General features: G+C 45.7%; 1 protein-coding gene across 3 annotated transcripts in view; it reads right to left on the reverse strand.

Moving 5' to 3' along the window:
- Window positions 1-16840, reverse strand: part of LPP (LIM domain containing preferred translocation partner in lipoma) — a 331834-nt gene that overhangs the window by 282413 nt on the left and 32581 nt on the right. The gene's annotated exons all lie outside the window — the stretch shown is intronic.

Genomic DNA, 16840 nt, shown 5'->3' on the forward strand with positions numbered 1-16840 from the left:
CACTGAACTCTCATTGACAGACACCTCAAAACTCCTTTTCCAAACCACTTCTTTACAGGCCATAACTCCCACCACAGTTTTAACTCTCACTCATTGTCTCCTTCTCCCCATTCTCATGTCCAGCTCATGACGCTCATGTTTTGCAGTAGCCAGAATGACCTTCAGGTCTGCCTCCTGCCAGAGGAAGAGCTGCTCACCCAGAGGAACATTTTGTTCCAGCTCAGACTGGTTATGGAAAGCTTTTTTGGAGTGATGTTTCTCTTTGCAGCACACACCCTGCTCAGCTCAGAAGGAAGCAGGTAGGAGAGGTGAGAACGTATCAGGCACATCTACCATGGTGGTCTGGGTGCTGCTGCAAGTATGCTCTGGAAGCTCAAACCAGACTCCAACCAAGTACAGCTGTTTGCACACAATAGCTTTATCCTTGCATCAGTCTGAGCTGAAAGAACTCACTTTACCTTCCTTGAAGCGAGAAGCTGTTTTCTCTGCCAAGAGGGATGTAACCAGATCAACAAAGATTTACAGGTCAGCTCCTCGTCTGCGATTCTACCTCGTTGCAGTTTGTGCATTATTTACTCTCCCAAAGAGGAGGCAAAACAAAAAAAAAAAAAAAAACAAAAAAAAAAAGGGAGAGAACCAATCAAGGAGATCTGCTCTTTGGGTCAGGCAGGACCAGGCTCAAAATGGGAATATTCACTGTCACTAGTCAGCCCCAGGGAGAGGAGAAAGGGAGCTCAGTGTTATACCACGTTAATTACTTACCCACAGATTTTTTTCAGGAACTTGTAACCCACACCCAGCATCTCAGGAGTACATCCACAGGGTGCAGGCAATGAGAAAATCAGAGTTTGAGGCCAGGGATTATCAACCAGAATTACCCAGTTACACAGCTGAGGAGGAGGGTAAAAACCCAAAGAAAGGCTAAGCACGGTTAGGTTCCCAAAATGCACAAATAACAGGCACAACTGAGGGCATTACATTAAAAACCAGATTGAGCAGCATCCACCACCATTAAAAAAATCCTCAAGAAACTTAACCTCTTCCCAGCAAACCCACATAGTGCTATGGAGCAGCAGAGAACATCTGAGCTTTGGGCAGCACTTGGGAGTTCTCCCATTAATTTATTCCTCAGAACAACTCTGCTCATCTACCACCACCAAGTAACAACACTTATGCATGATTTTTAGTCAATATTTCAGTGTTTTGGAGAGGAGGGAGCTTTGTGTTGTACTGTTTTTCTTAAACCAAAGAGGAACTAGAAAGCTCGAAAGTTCAGGTTCTGGAGAGGCCTGTGGGTTTTACCAGGGGCAGAGAGGAAGGTGTTTAAAACTTATTTTTTTGTCGAAAACAGGACATGCTTTTTCCTGTTTCTTTCTAAATTTTTCCCCCACATGAAAACACTTCCCATTTTCCACCCAAGCAGTAGTTTTGAACTCTGCACAGCAAAAACCTCTGCTACACCAGTGATGATGGGGAGCACTTTGGACAGGCTTGCACTACCCCAGCATTTGCAGTGCCCTCCTTCTAAACTCCAAACTAATCCCCGGCTCTTTTTTATTCCAACAAATTAACCATTGCTCCTCCTTTATATATTATTAACTAGTGCACAGAATCAACACATCTTAGTTTTGGGAGGAGGAACTGTTTACACCACCTTGTTTTCACACCAGAATCACTGTGCCACATCCATCTTCACCACATCACCCCCTTCTACTCCTTCCTGGGCCAGTCCAGCTCCCAAGCATTGTTTTTCTGTGGGCCCTACAATCCCGCCCACCACACAACATAATATATGCTTGCTTAAACCTTTTGGTTAGTTATTTTTATTCTTTAACCAAGTGGCATTTTTCAAACCAGATGACATTTTCCACTTTAAAACAAGGTGGGGAGAGGAATGGTGAGGAAACTAATCAGTTCACCTTCGTTCCCCAGTTTGATGCAACACTGCCCTTACTCTCTTATAGCATAGCAACACTTTGCAAATATTATTTCTTTCACCAAAACTTTTAAATACTGCAGAGAAATTATCCACTAAGATGACCGGCCTCTACATTTTCTCTTTTCTACCGCTTTTCAACCAGCATTGCTGGATACATTAGAAATAGCTGTTCTCTTGTGTCTTTTACCAAGCTTCTTCACATCATGTATAACGTCCCTCCTACTTTTAAATGCCACAAGGTGCAGAGCGGCTAAAGCATCAGGAACACACACCAGGCAAATCCTCTAAAGCCTCTCCAAGCGAATACACAGGAATCAGGAGTGCAAGGTTTAGGGCCAAACTTTTTAACTCATGAAGTCCCTTGTGTTGACAACAGAAGTCAGCCACAAACCAAACAAAGGTAGCAGCACTTAGAGATCATCGTGCCACATCACCTCCTCAACCTACTAGAGTGTCAGCAAATGTTTGACATAAGACAAAAGCAGTTTTTGTCCCCTCCCAGGCACACCAATGACAATAGTTACAATTTTCAGCCCAGTTCATCTTCCTGCTCGAGCAGGAACCACACACCGGTTACTCCTGTTAGGTGAGAGCACCTCATGTTTGCCAAGGTGAGCAATGGGGAAGGATAGCTTCTCTACGCGATACGAGATAGGGAAACACACAGTTCTTGGCCTTGATGCATGGAGCACAGAGCAGCTTTAATCATGGAGACCACTTCAAGAGATGGCCAGGACAGCAAGCAGCTGCTTGAACGTGAGGAGAATAGTCCCAAGTGACTTCTGGCAGGGAGAAGTGAAGCGGTTGTTCTAACATCCATCTCTTATGCACAGATGCAATGCTTTTTGTTTTCTTCCCTCTTCAAATGCTGTCCTACCAGTTCCAGAATTTTCTAAAGAGACATTGCTTTCCCTTCTACAGGACACATCAATATTTTGAGTGCTCACCAGCAAGTCCAGTCTCCTCCTGATCCTGACAAACTGGATGGTAAGCCTCTCCCTGATTACAAGCCCCTGCTGTACTCCATACACCATTCCCAAAGGAGCTGAGGTTATCAGAGCAACCTCGGGAAAACAAAGGTAGGTTTTCCCACACTCCCAGCCTAAAAGCTGTTCCTTGCAATTACATTTAGCTCAAGTCTATAAAATGCAAGACTTATTTCGAAGAGGAAAAGAGCATGGCAGGATTAGACCACAGCAGTCACCAGTGTACTCCAGGAGCCTCACCAACTTCCACTCTAAATTTCTTTTCCTCTAAATCTTTCCCCAACATACCTTTCATTTCCCTTCCCCTCAAAAACAAAACAAAATATTGTCCCCATATAATCTGTCCAAAGTCTACAAACTACTGACTTGTGGTCACCAATTACAGAAAGAGGACTCAAGCTTTCAGGTGAGAAGTAAAACCTCAACTGTTTATATACCTCCGTGGCAATCTGCTCTCACCCAGTGGCGTGTCCATCCATCAGCTGCCAAGAGCATCCCAGGTCCTCAGCACTGCCCTTCTTCCAGCGGGAAAGTGTGGACTAGGCACCATCCCTGATGGTCAATCTAAGCAGAAACCCAGCCTGTACAGTTCTGTTACTGTTTAAGCAGCACCTTGCCTTCCTGATCCAGGTCTGGTACCCAAAAGCAAGGATTTGCTGTCACTTCTGTTACAGAGAATGCTTTTTCAGAAGGAAAAAGAATAAGTAAGAGAAAATCCCCTGTCACCAGTAAGTAAAGCCACTGTCTCTCTATCAGTGCACCCTACCGTAGTCACTGGGCTTGCAGGAACAGGAGGTGTGGACAAGCAAGAAGTCTGACTACTGACATTGGGCACCATTAAAATTCAGCTTTACCTTTCCCCTTCAGTCCTACTCTGCCCTTTTTCAAAAGGAAAAAAAAAAAACGGGGGGGGGGGGGGGGGGGGGGGAGCACACTGGAGGTGCCACACCACTTGTGCAAGACAAGCAACAAGCCCTGCCACAGCACCCAGGTGTGGTAGAGGGAAGAGGAAACTAGGAAACTTTGCCACTGATCCAACTGATCCCAGTGCCAACACGTGAGGGGGCAATTAGCCCAGTTACGGACCTCGCATCATTCAGCTCCACTTTCTCCTGGGAAATGTGAGTCTGAGGGATGCAAGCATATTACCAGAGAAGCAACAGCAGTTGGATAATACCACACTAAATGGGAGGCGGGAGGGTTTACACAGCACCATGGGAAAGCAAACCCCAATCTCAGAAACCTCTGCTGCCCTGGCAGTCCGCAGGGATGGGCCATTTCACAAGCCCAGACTGCTGCAGAGCATCAACCACCCCTCCAGCACTGCCTGCTCCCCCGGCCACCAGCTCCACAAGGGCTTCTCAGCAGCCAAGAGACTCATGACCGCTCGCAATGTCACACGGCCCACCCAGAAAAGCAACGCTGAAATCTACTCCTGTTTTCCATGAGCTAAGTGGAACAGCTTAAACACCGCCCAGCGCTGCCAGCCCTTGTGATGGGCAAATGCTTTCGGGATCAGGGGGACATCTTTATTTAAATGGTATCTGTATGGCAGGTGGAACATCAGCTTCATCACCCAATTAATTTGTGTCAACCCCTTATGCAACCAGGTGCAAGTATCCCCCGTCACTCACCCAGCCTGCTCATACAAAAAGACAATGCGCCAAGCCAGGGCATGAAAGGCAAGGACATTGACCCCTCTATTAAAATCAGCATCATCCAGCTTTTTATAGAAAACAGCTGATCTCCTAAGGACTCCCAGTTACCATAAAACGAATTGCAAAAATTTCAGGCTTGGGGTCTGCCCGCCCAGGTAGGTAATGACCTCAAAATACAGAAAACTCTCAGAAAAGATGCCCAATGCAAATCACCTTATTTTGGGAAGAACAGAGCTTTTTTCCTCTGTGTTTTAGCTTACTCCACCTTCCAAAATAGCCTGAACTAAGTCAAAAAAGGCATGTTCATTTTGGAATGAAGCAGCATGCATATGAAGTGCTCACAGAAGAGCTGTGGCAGAACAACTTGTTCCTCAATAGCTATTCTGAACTACAGCTCAGTAACAGATCCAGAGTACGTCTCCATAAACGAGACGTTGTGTTGATCTGACAACCCAGTTAAAGTGGTGGGTAGAAGCTTAAAAACCTTTACAAAACCGTAAGTTCTCACTGACAATTCCCTTGAACTAAGGACACACCGACCCAAGAAAAATCTTATTTTCTAGAGACCTGTTTTCCAACCTCAAGCATTCAGAAATCATCAGTCCAGCCTCGAAGTTTGTAAGACTGGCTTAAAACCTAACACCACAAAATTTAGTGTATTTAAAGTCTTCCCACCTATTAGCATTCTGTGTAGAGAACCCTCTTCCAAAAGCTTTCCTACACAGCCACAAGGCTCAGAACCAGTTTATTTTAACTGGAAGATTAGATATTAAAGGAAATTACAGATTTAAGGGAGCAGGGGCTATAAAAGAGTTGATATAGGGCAGAATTTACAACAAGATTACAATCAGTAGAAATCACCGAACACCTTGAACATCAAAGCGAAGACACTGAACATCTCAAATTAAATCTCCATTTTGTTTGTTACTATTATTTGTGATTGCAAGGTCTCAGATCAAAAAGTACTTCAGAAGACTGACCTTTATCCTCACTGCTTTCACACAGGCTGAGCACTGTCTTTCTGAGGGAGACAATTTCTTGAAATACAAGTGTTAGGTTTTTTTGGGGGGGGGGTTCCCTTCAAAATTTCAGTCAACATTACAAGTAAGAGTTAACGCAATGCCCTTCCACATGGTCTGTTTCACTGTCAGGCTCTCAGTATCCAGGTCTCAAGCATAGTGGGAAAATCTTTAAGAAGCAACATTTAAACAAAATAAACTGAAGAATTTTTTCCTCCAAAAGGTTTCACAGGCTTACAGTTTTATACAATAGCTTGTTTTTACAAAACGTAAGTTCAGAATCCGGTTTAAATTGGTGTCTTGTTATAGCCACCCTGCCTAAAACATGCACTTACTTCCTTTTCAGCAATTTGGATTTGTTCACCATGGCCAACTCATACCACCTCCATATATTACGTAAATACGCATATATATATCTATATATACAGGCGCATGCTGTCTCATCTGGAGTTAGCTATGACCAACACAAGGTTCATTCAGCCAGGAGGAGAGTTACTAAAGTGTTATCTGCTCTTGAAAGCGGTTTAGTGTTACTGGGCTGAGAGGAAACACAGAGACATCCTGTTTATAGGCTGTAGAGCTCAATAGATAAACAAGTGCACCTCAGTTAAAAGTAGAGCGGGGAGGAAAAAAAAAAAAAAAAGGCAGAAAGAGAGACTTAGTGGGTATCAGGATAACGAAATACCAGCTAAGCTGCATGCCTGGCAGCACAACCCAAGGCTGCCGGGTGGCCCCACGTGCTTGTGGGGCTGCAGAATGTACAGAATGTGCCGCCACGCCGGGGCTGCCGGCTCCTCCAACCCCGCGGCGGCCGGACCCTGCTCGTCTTTCACCCCGAATTTGGGCCACTTCCTGGCACCCGGTGAGGCGACACCAGAGCTATTTTTCCACCCCCCCTCGTCTCTGTTCTCCCAATGCACGCCCACACTGCCGAAGCTTTCGATGTATTTTGGTTTTCATCTGCTGACAGGGCCGTGGCGTGGATGCTCAGGGCTTTTGTAAGGTCAGAGAGGGAAGGGCATTGAGCAAGGTCAGGGCTCACTTCAGCCATGCCTCTCCGCTAGTGAACGGAAAGCTGATAGCCTTCTCTCGGCATCCGCTGCTGGCCACAGGCAGAGGTGGACCCTGGGCTGGACAGACATGGTCTGAACCAGCTCAGTGTCACTGCTGGAAACCAAATCCCCAGCTACAGCAGAGAGAAGACAGCCCCAAGACATGTCCCTCCCACTCCTCTCCTGTCAGGAAAGGTCCATCTCCAGGTCAGAGGGAGGTACCAGGCTTAACCTCATTTGAATTATCACTTGCGTACATTGACCTGGCAAGAGTGAATGGGTGTGGGCCAGAATTGTGGGATGGATGCAAGGAACAGCAGATCTACAGAAAAACCTTACAAACATCCCTCTGCTTCTGACATTAATGATGGACTGAACAAAGCGATAGAAAAAGTTGATGTTCTACCTTGATGCAGTCCCAACAGTCCCTTGTGTCTCCAGTGAGCATTAAACCCACAATACTCTTCTGCTTTTCGGCTGCCCTTGAACAGGTAGCAGAAACCCTCTGGTCATTCTACACCTCCCCAATCACCAATACTGTGGCAATGGTGACTCTCTAGGCCAGTTCCATGGAGCTACAGGCTATCTCCAGCCTCTACAGCGAACTTTCCCCCAATAATGCTGCAATTCTGCAAAGAGCTGGCAGACAAGGATGCCTGGCCAGTGTTGACAACATGAGCAAACTGGGCAAGGAGGATGGCACACCTGGTGAGCTCAGACAAGTAACAAGCCCCACAAGGACTCTTCCTACCTGCTCAGTCATCATAAGAAGAGCTGACTGCTTCTAATCCCACTTTCCACACCTTTGCTGCTCCACTGGTCATTTTTTCCCCCCACCAGTGAATGTGGAAGATGAACCCACATTCAAAACCCTCAACCTCACCTACAAACACAGAAGTTTCGGCTCCCCTGCTTTCAGTTACAGGACAAGGATCCCCCACCAGCATGCAGAGGAGGATTTGAACAGATACTTTACTCAGTAACCAGAAACAAGAGACCTAGGTCAAGGTTCAGGTGTGACTTCTCACATCTCTTGTCTTTTCATTTTTCACTACCTTACTTTCTTTACGGATCCAGGAACTCTCTGCAGTGGAGGTACAAACCCCAACACATTCTCCAGTCCTTCCAGTCTGAAAAACTCCACCCAAACTTCGTCCAAAGCATAAGCAATGGAGAATTACCCCTACATGTACAAGCAGAGCTTGCTGATAATGCCAGCATTCAGCCTCTGAGCACTTCCATCATAACATGGCTGGCACAGTCAGTGCTTCACAACCACCACAGAAACCCCACAGCTCTACGAGGACACACAAAATGGGACTTGCCCACACTCTGACAGGTCGTGGGGATGAGGCAGCACTGCTAGGTCCTTGGCTGATGAACTGAGGCCCAAAGAACCTCGGAGCTACTCCCAAAAGAAAGTCCTGAGCAAGTCATTTCTCATGTGTTTCCTATCCTACTCTTTGTCTCGTGCAACTGAGACGAGTCTGACTCATACCAGGTTTCCACAGGGCCTGACACAACAGGTTGAGAGATTTGCCTTGAAATAAAACAACAGCAAGCATGATATGACTGTGTCTTAGCCAAGAAGGACCCAAATTCAAGACAGTCCTCAGAGGCACGACTCCAAGGTAAATAATTGTTAATGAACTCCTTGCTAATCAGCTCAGTATAGTCCTGAAGCCTTTATTTTGCCTGCCTTCCAGCTGGAAAGAAAATTCATTGAGAATGAAAGCTAGTGACTTGCAAGGAGGAGTGACAGATGCTGCCTGCCTGCATGTGTGAAAAAACTCCGACAGGCAGAAATAACGCACCTCACATGTCTTATGGTGGCAGTGAAGCAATAAATAATCTAATAGACTACTAAGGCTCATAGTAATAACGTTGCGCTCCCTTTTCAGAAGCCACTCCCCAAGCCGGATGACATCTGCCATGGTATAGATGTTCCTGGAACAGGGAGATATTTTTAAATCTCTCAATGTGGCACAAAACTGTGAGTGTATCAGCCAAAATACCAGCCACGATAGAGTTTATATATAGCTTTGCACATACCATCTATAGATGGGAACACAGACAGATACATGGTATCCAGCAGCATTACAAACAGACATTCTTCTGCTGGTCTTGAAGCACTTGAGAAGAAACTTCCCAGCCAGCAGCTCTGCCCATGTCACCCTGCCCCGTGCATCTCTCCATTGGCTCGTGCTCCTCAAGTATGTTAAGTGCTGCATCTCAATTCTCAAGGATCATGAAGAGTCTGTCTCTCCGCTTTCCCATGTGTTCCCTCTGCTACAGGGCACTGCAGAGCCAGTGACAGGGTTTCCCTACACCCCTAAGCACTCCTCTGTACACACACATCCCAAACCAGAACCCATGCGCCCCAAACTCCTTCCCTTCTTGCTGAGATAAGTCCTGAGAAGGGGCAAGATTTTCAAGGAGTCTAATTCACTCAGGGATGCCTCTATCTGACATGTGCAAACTCTAGGTATGGTTCCTATTCGAGTCAGGAATAGAAAAGGATTTGCAAGCTCAAAACTAGAAATAGCTCCCCATGGAGCACCCGTAATCCCTTCCCAGGAACTCTGCTGGCACCCAAGTTTTTGCAGAGTAAAAGAAAAAATAATATTAAAAAGTGGCTTCAGATAGCACAATACATTTTCTCACGAGCATCAAACGTGCATCAGCATTTCAGAGTGCCGCAGCCTTCAGAACCAGGTTGATGTTTAAGCTCTTGATACAGTTATCTGCCTAATAATAACCCCAAAGAGCACTCCTTGCCTGGCTGCCTGCCAGACCACATGCAGCCTCTCTAACCTTTTTTTTTTTTTTAAATACTTTTTTAAACTTTGTCAAGATGTGGAAATGTTGACTCTAAGAAATTCAGCCTCTTCCGTGAAACAGATTGGCTGACGCTTCTTTTTTGTTGTTGAGGAAACCATGATTTGGGGGGTGGGGAAGGGAGGAAAAGGGGAAAACTCATATATTTTGCCTTCCCAAGTGCTTTATTTTCTCCTGTAGCAGGAAACAGTGAGAAAGAATCTGACCCAGTTGCCGTCAGCTGCATTGGAAGTGACTGTATCAGCTCCACCTGCTTAATGCGGGTATTATGCAAACTGCAAGGACAATCAATGATTTGGAGACAAATCAGCAGCGACTGATGCATTCTCAGGGGACAAATGCAACACACTTGTGCATGACACAAGCAATCCACAATAACGGAATAGTCCCAAGGTTGTAAGGAGGAAGGAAATTTGGGAGGAAGGGCTGAACATCTCCTCCTGTTTCTCTAGGGAAAAAGCAATAATATAGGGAGAGTGCAGCTTATTCAAACATTTCGAAGTTTGCTCCTCATTAATTCCAGCACTCAGAAGCAACAAAAGAACTGCAGAGAGATCCAGCAGCTACATCTCAGAGAGGAACATCGTGTCCATGTCAAGCTTTCAAAGCCTTATAAACTTCAAGAAGTTCAACAGGGCTCCTTTATATCCAGAGAACAGCCTTGACAGAGCAGGCTGTGAGGTACCACACTTTGCCATTGACACCTGCTATGGATCTGGCCCCATGCATCACCGAGGTCAGGTAAAGTGTTGCCCTGCTGCAACAGGTTCTGCAGACCATTCCTTACAGCTAATCTACTTGTGAAAGTGCTATCAAAATAACGAAGGAGACTCCAACAAGCATGTGGACAACGGTATAGGGTGAAGCAATGCTGCAGAAGCACCAGAGGCACTTAAGTGATGTTTCTAAAAGGAAAAGACAAAAGGAAGAAGGGGAAAAGTGTACTTTTGCATGTTCCAGCACAAGCAGAAAGCGCCAGGTCACTGCTGTAGCTAACCAGGAGGGTGACTGCGGTGCTCACTGTGCTCTTTTAAGCTCAGCAAGGCTGTTCTGAGAAGGTATCCCACTGTCACCGCTCAGCATGGTGCTCTGAAACATCCTTGTGCTTGTTTTAGTTTTTTTTATTTTAAAATAAAATTAACTATATCCAAACAGCATCATGTTCACAGCAGGCTGCTGGTATGATATCCATACCACCAGTAAGACCCTGTGAAGTTTTAGTGGGCAGGTCATGCCCGCAAAGATTCTGTCACTGCCTGTTCTGCCTCCGCCACATACCCTGTTCCCGTGGTTTTACCCTGACAGCTTCATGGGCTTTCACCAGAATAGGCGCTCAGAGACAGCAGCCTGCTTGCAGACACAGTGCATACAGCTTAAATGGAAGAAAAGCCCTTTAGGCCATTCTGCACCTTATTCCTCCAGGATTTGAGTAAATAATAACATACTGATAACTTGTCTGAAGCCCTGAGAAATACTTGCCCCTCTCAACTGCTGTATATACTTAAACATACATACTTAAACATATATACCCATATACACAGTAATGCCAAATGACACTCCACCAGAACAAACATCAGGACCCTTGTGACCCAAATGGGCGAGTTTTTGTATGAATTTACCACTTTTGCCCCTACACAGAGAAGTGGAAGCAAGCCAGGCACAAAGGCAGGCATCGCCCTTTGCAAACACCTACCTAAGAAGCCTAATAGAAAATGCCAAGCCCAGCACCGTCAGAGACATCCCCTTGCACACCCCAGCAGGGCAGAGGCTTAGAGATGAAAAAGACCCATCAAGAAAGCTCTTCCATAGGAGCTGGTATTTCAGCTATTGAAGAAGTTTCTGTTTAAACAGACATTAATTGCATACACTCAGGAATTTCTCAGTTTTACCACTTTAACACCCAAAGCCACTTTGAGGCTTTTCCTTTTTTCTCTCCCACCTTTATTTGCTCTGTAAACACATTTGTGCACACCCTGGATCCCATAAGATTCAGTTTCTACAACAGCAGCTTTGAAGTAGAGAAGCAGCTACCTAGACAGTTCACCAGAGACTGCCAAGCATTCTGGATCCTGCCCCTGCCATCATAATGCAGAACCCCACACCACCCGACTCCTTGCAAGACCTTCTCCCAGTGCAGGATGAAGCGGAAGATGTCGTTGGTGCCATTTGTACTAACAGATAACATTACCAGGAATGCACGCTCATGAACCCAGCCACCTCCCCTGCAGGTTGAATTTCTTCAAGCAAAACCCTACCTGTTAGCAGTGGAGTTTGTTTATCAAAGCAACGTTGCAAGTTTACCAGCAGATCAAGGCCTCGATTGCAGTGGGTGGAAGATGTGCCATAATTGCAAATACTTTGCAGCCTTTTGAAGAGGGCATTGAGGTCAGCCCATTGATATTTCCTGTCCTGTTCACAGGCACAAGGCACTTGCCATGCCAGGCCAGAGCAGTGGATGGGTACCACCTTATGGAAAGAGCCCCTGAGGAGAGCACCCTCCTATGCGCCAGTACAATTACGGCCAGCTGCTACAGTAAGCCTGGCTATAAAGGTGACCTTGGAGATCTCAGGAAGGAGTCTTCTAAAGAGAAGTCAGAAACTTGGATTAATTCTTGGCTTTGCCATATAGGTACATACACACGTATACATACAAATGCTTATATACGCCTATGCAGATCTATGTAACTTTGGGTAAATCCCTTTGCCTCCCTCCCTTACTGGTCAGTAAACAGAGAGCAACATCACTGCCATAAACATATTTCAAAACGCAAGGACTGTGTAAACATCTGCAGCCAAGAGAAAGCCAGTATCTCCATCTCCACCCCATCACTGCAAAGAGCAAGAAACTTCAGTAAGGATGCACCACTGAACAGTCTCACCAGCCTAAGGGAAGGATCAATGGCACCAGACCAAAGGGACTGCTGGCAGATATCCCACAATACTCTCTATTATGTCCCTTTATATTGCCTTACGCCTTGCACATCCATTGGCCTCCCTCCCAAAGAGGAAGGCTGGAAGTGACTCCTCTTGTCAAACAGGTCTGCTCCATGCCTCAAGCAATGTGAAACCCCCTGAGAGCATCTGAGAATCTCTTCCCCTCTGAAAGCAGGTCATCTCCACAATGCTCAACCTCAGCCCACCCAGAAAATAACGTCTGAACCAAAACACAGACATCCTTTTGCTGGGCTGGCTATGCCACTGACCTACATGCACCCAAGAGATACCACCACCAGGCCTAGCAAAGCAGCCTCTGCAGCATCTCACAGAAGGGGGGTGGGAGACGGGAGTCATTTTTGGCAATGAAAATGTAATGGAACATTTTGTATCGATCTATTGTGGAATGAGTCATTTTTAGAGTGACTCGCCTCCTCTTCCCCTCGCTTCCCCACCCCCAAATTACGGACTGCAAGAAATGAGCCGAGATAATCGGCAATTTCAGATGTTCTAAACTCAGGTTTTTCTCCTGCTGGAACAGCATGCCATGACAGTAGATGGACTGAGCTCCAGAAGAGATGACCTTCATGTTCCCCCACCTTTTAGTGGCTATAAAGAAGTTGCATCTAACTAACGGGTGATTAGGAAAAGACTACTTCGGAGAGGAAATGAGGAACCAAAAGGGAGATCTGGAAGGTATCAGCAGTGAAAGGAGACCCAGAAAACAGATGGGAATCAGACATGAGCCCCCAAAAACAATAAGCAAACTGAAAAGGAATCAAATTGGGGACAGAGAGGGTTTAGGTGAAGCTACTACTGATGCTCCAAGAGAACTCTGTGAACTTTCTAGTTTACAGGCACTTGCCAGGATATAACTGCCAAACATCAAGGATAACCATTTCCAAAAACAGAGAAGAAATCAGAGAAAGGGAAATAAGGCTGGTGACAGTAAATTCTTCCTCAACTCCCTCAGTCCTTGAGGATGAAACAAGACCCTTAAGTAAGTTGTGGAGGTCCCAAGGTCTTTATAGGGAACTGAAAGCAGCACATGCAGGAACCAGATGACCAGCGAGTTTTCCCAGCTCAGTTCCATAACATAACACAACATACCACAACATAAACCACTGATCCCACCCATATCCTATCAGATGTCACTGAAGTGCATCCTGCTGCACTTCAAAACCTACCCATACCATATACATTGATATTAAATATATATATACACACACACACAAATTCTGATTTACTGGCTAAGACTCTAGAGGACTAACTCTGTTGGCATTAAGCAGAAGGTGACAAGTTACTTATGCACTTGCTTTTAAGGTTTGGCAATGATGCACACACAGGATTACATGGCATGTAACCAGCCAGCACCCCACCAGACTCATGGGGCACTTGAGCCTGGCAAATAGATCTTGCAGCACTGGAATTCAGCCAGGACCAGTACTCTCCATTCAGAAAAGAAACTGGTACTTCATATAGTGGGAGATGACTAATCGCAGTAGCTGAGCTACAGCATAGCTTTTAACACATGACAAAGAGACGCTAAGGTCATCTCGACTCTCATCTACAGCATCCCACAGTATCCCCTCCCACAGCTTACTCGCTGCTCTTTTTCCTCCTACTTCTTTTCTCGCTTTCTACCCCCCCTCCTTCAACCTTCTTTCCTTTCATGTCTTCTCACCTCCTTCCATACCCATTTGCCTTCCTCTGTCTATCCACTCCTCTGGCACCTTAAACACGCTTCTCATCACCCACAACTCCCATCTCAGAAGTCTTTTTCTTCTAGGAATCTGCTTTATCTAGATTTTGATCTCCAGCAATCACCCATGCTGTCCCTTCCCCAGCCCTCAAGTGCATATTTGTCTGCCTTAGATTGCAGACTCTCTAGGACAAGGATTGTTGTCTTCCCCACTTATAAAGTGCAGTATTCATTTATGAAGCAGGTAAATTACAAATAAGCCGTCTCAGCACTTCAGAGTAGCTCAGGGTGGGCTCCCTCCACTGAGGACCCTGGTGTTTGCCTTCCCTCTGCTGCAAACTAATCTACCCATAAGACTTTTTCTTCCTTATCTCTCAGTTACAAGGTTATCACATAAGTTTATCAGCATTCTTCAAAAAATAGTTGAGAAAGGGAGGTAGGGAAACAAAGGGCCTTTACCAGCCCTGCTTACCCATAAACTCAAACCCCGAGGTGTAGGTGAGCTTGCGGACGCACCGCAAAGGGAGAACACGGACAGAAATAACTCATTGGGATTATTTCAAACCCCATGTGTCTCATTTCTATTCAGTTTTCAGTGGTTTTCTGGATGAGCAGACACACACAACTATTTGCTGGGGGAGCGTCTATCAAATCTGCATCAAGTTCCACCAGCTGTGTGTGTGTATCCCTTTGGAAGGAGGCTGGAAAAGAGGTAAGTGAACTGCTGAAATGGAAAGCTGGGGTAAGGAAAAAAGTTATGAACAAAAGATTACCCACAACACACAGGACATCAAGAGGTGACTAAGAGGCAGTCCATATTCCAAGGAAAAAACAAAACAAAGAAAAAAAGCAGCAAAGGCAAAACCCCCCATCCGTGTCAGGGCTGAGCCAATGCATCAAACCAGCAGGCTGTTTGGCAACAACACACGTGTGACGGGGGATTTGCATAGCAGGAGTAGCACTTCTTGGGAATCAGTGTGATAACATGCTCATTCAACCAAAAAAAATTAAAAGAAGAGGGCAAGAGTACTTGCTAGACAGTTCACAGAGACGACTATCAGCTGGTTCCTTGTCTCATTAGAATCTGAGTTGTCTAGGGTTTCCTAACACCCCAAGTTGCTGCTCTCTGGCCCCCTGCACTCCGCCATGTGGACTCCACCCCCTGCCTCCCCCTACACACCAGACCCTCGCCTACATGAGGACACTGCCTCGGTCACATGGAAACATCCATCTTCTGTGCCCTCCCATCTTTCAGAAATTCCTCACTGGGAGCATGCTCGAAAGCCATGTCCTTCTCTGTCCCTATAGTCTTAACAGCCTCTACGAGATTATCTGATGTAACTTTCTTACACTCATACCTCTTGGCGGAGAATTAGCGGATAACAACTACTGCGGGTAGCATGTGCATCAGGAAGTATAAGCAATACCACCATTATTCTACGAGAAACCCCATCCAGACCCTTAGGAAAAATTACAAGGTTTGTTACTGGTTTAATCTGAACTCACCAGCTATTCTCAGACTACACAGCAAACCGGAATGCTTTCAAGTAAATAATGGGGGGGGGGCATTCAAACCATGCTGTGATTAGCGATGGTCACTGAGTCAGCAACAAGACAGACACAATGAAAATTCAGAACAAAAGTTAAGGACAAAGCAATCACCTAAAAAACAGGAGACTGGGTAAAACAAGCACCCCTTTCTTCGTGCTGAATGCACTTATCTGTGCAGCAGCGTTTCACGAGACAGAAAGATTGAAGGGCTGGTGCTTAACGCTGCCCCTGGAGACTTGCCCAGAAGTTTTTGCATTGCTCAGCACCCTGCACATAAAAGGGCAGCAGCGGCTACGCTCCTGGTGAACTCCTGCTGGCCAAGCTGTCTAGCAGGTATAGCTAAAAAAATCATTTTTGGAAAATATTGCCTTTTTATAGCTTATCTCGGTGCAGACAGCTGCCTCTCATCTCTAGAAATAGCAGGATTTAACAACCATGTTTGCAGGGACAGATTTTAAAGGTTCCATCTTCTAAGAAACAACCTACACATCCAGAAACAGGAGGCCAGATTTGTTTTGATACTGGAACCCCCTTCCATATGCTAAGCATGCCCACGGATTTGCAAAAACCCTGCTCTGAAAATGGGATGTTCATTCAGCAACAGGCTACAAGTAACTTGCATTTGCCTTCCTATAGAGTCTGTTACCAGCACCATCAGCAACAAAATAGCACACCATTAGGCTGATATTAGCTTTTGCTGAAAATCGTTGGCATTTTATAAGTAAAAGAGTGGTGGTGAAGAACATTAAACACTGGAAAAACAAGACTATTAAGTTAAGTAAAAATACCCTGCAGCTACAGCTGATCAGCACCTCTCTGTTGTTCCTCTTCAGCTGGAGTGAGCCAGGATCAGATCCCAAAGCACTGTTATGATTGATAAAGGTGATAAAGACCGAGCCACTGGCTTCACTCCCAGGTCCGTCCCACGGCTGCAAACCCCAATCCTGTGAGCCTGGAGGAGCCTCTTCAGCCTCCTCACCTCCATCATTGTTGTGAGTGTGATGAGGATAACGTTATTTTCCTACCTTTCAGCCATAACACATCTTACTAGATAAAAAGTGCCAAATTCCCATGAATTTAACACTTGAAGAGCTGATGCTAAGGGCATAAATGGCTCTGAATGTAACAGGGCCTTGCAAAACTTTCATGGTACCACCTTCT

The sequence above is a fragment of the Athene noctua genome, chromosome 8 (assembly GCF_965140245.1).
Source record: "Athene noctua chromosome 8, bAthNoc1.hap1.1, whole genome shotgun sequence".
In the NCBI taxonomy this organism is placed as follows: Eukaryota; Metazoa; Chordata; class Aves; order Strigiformes; family Strigidae; genus Athene; species Athene noctua.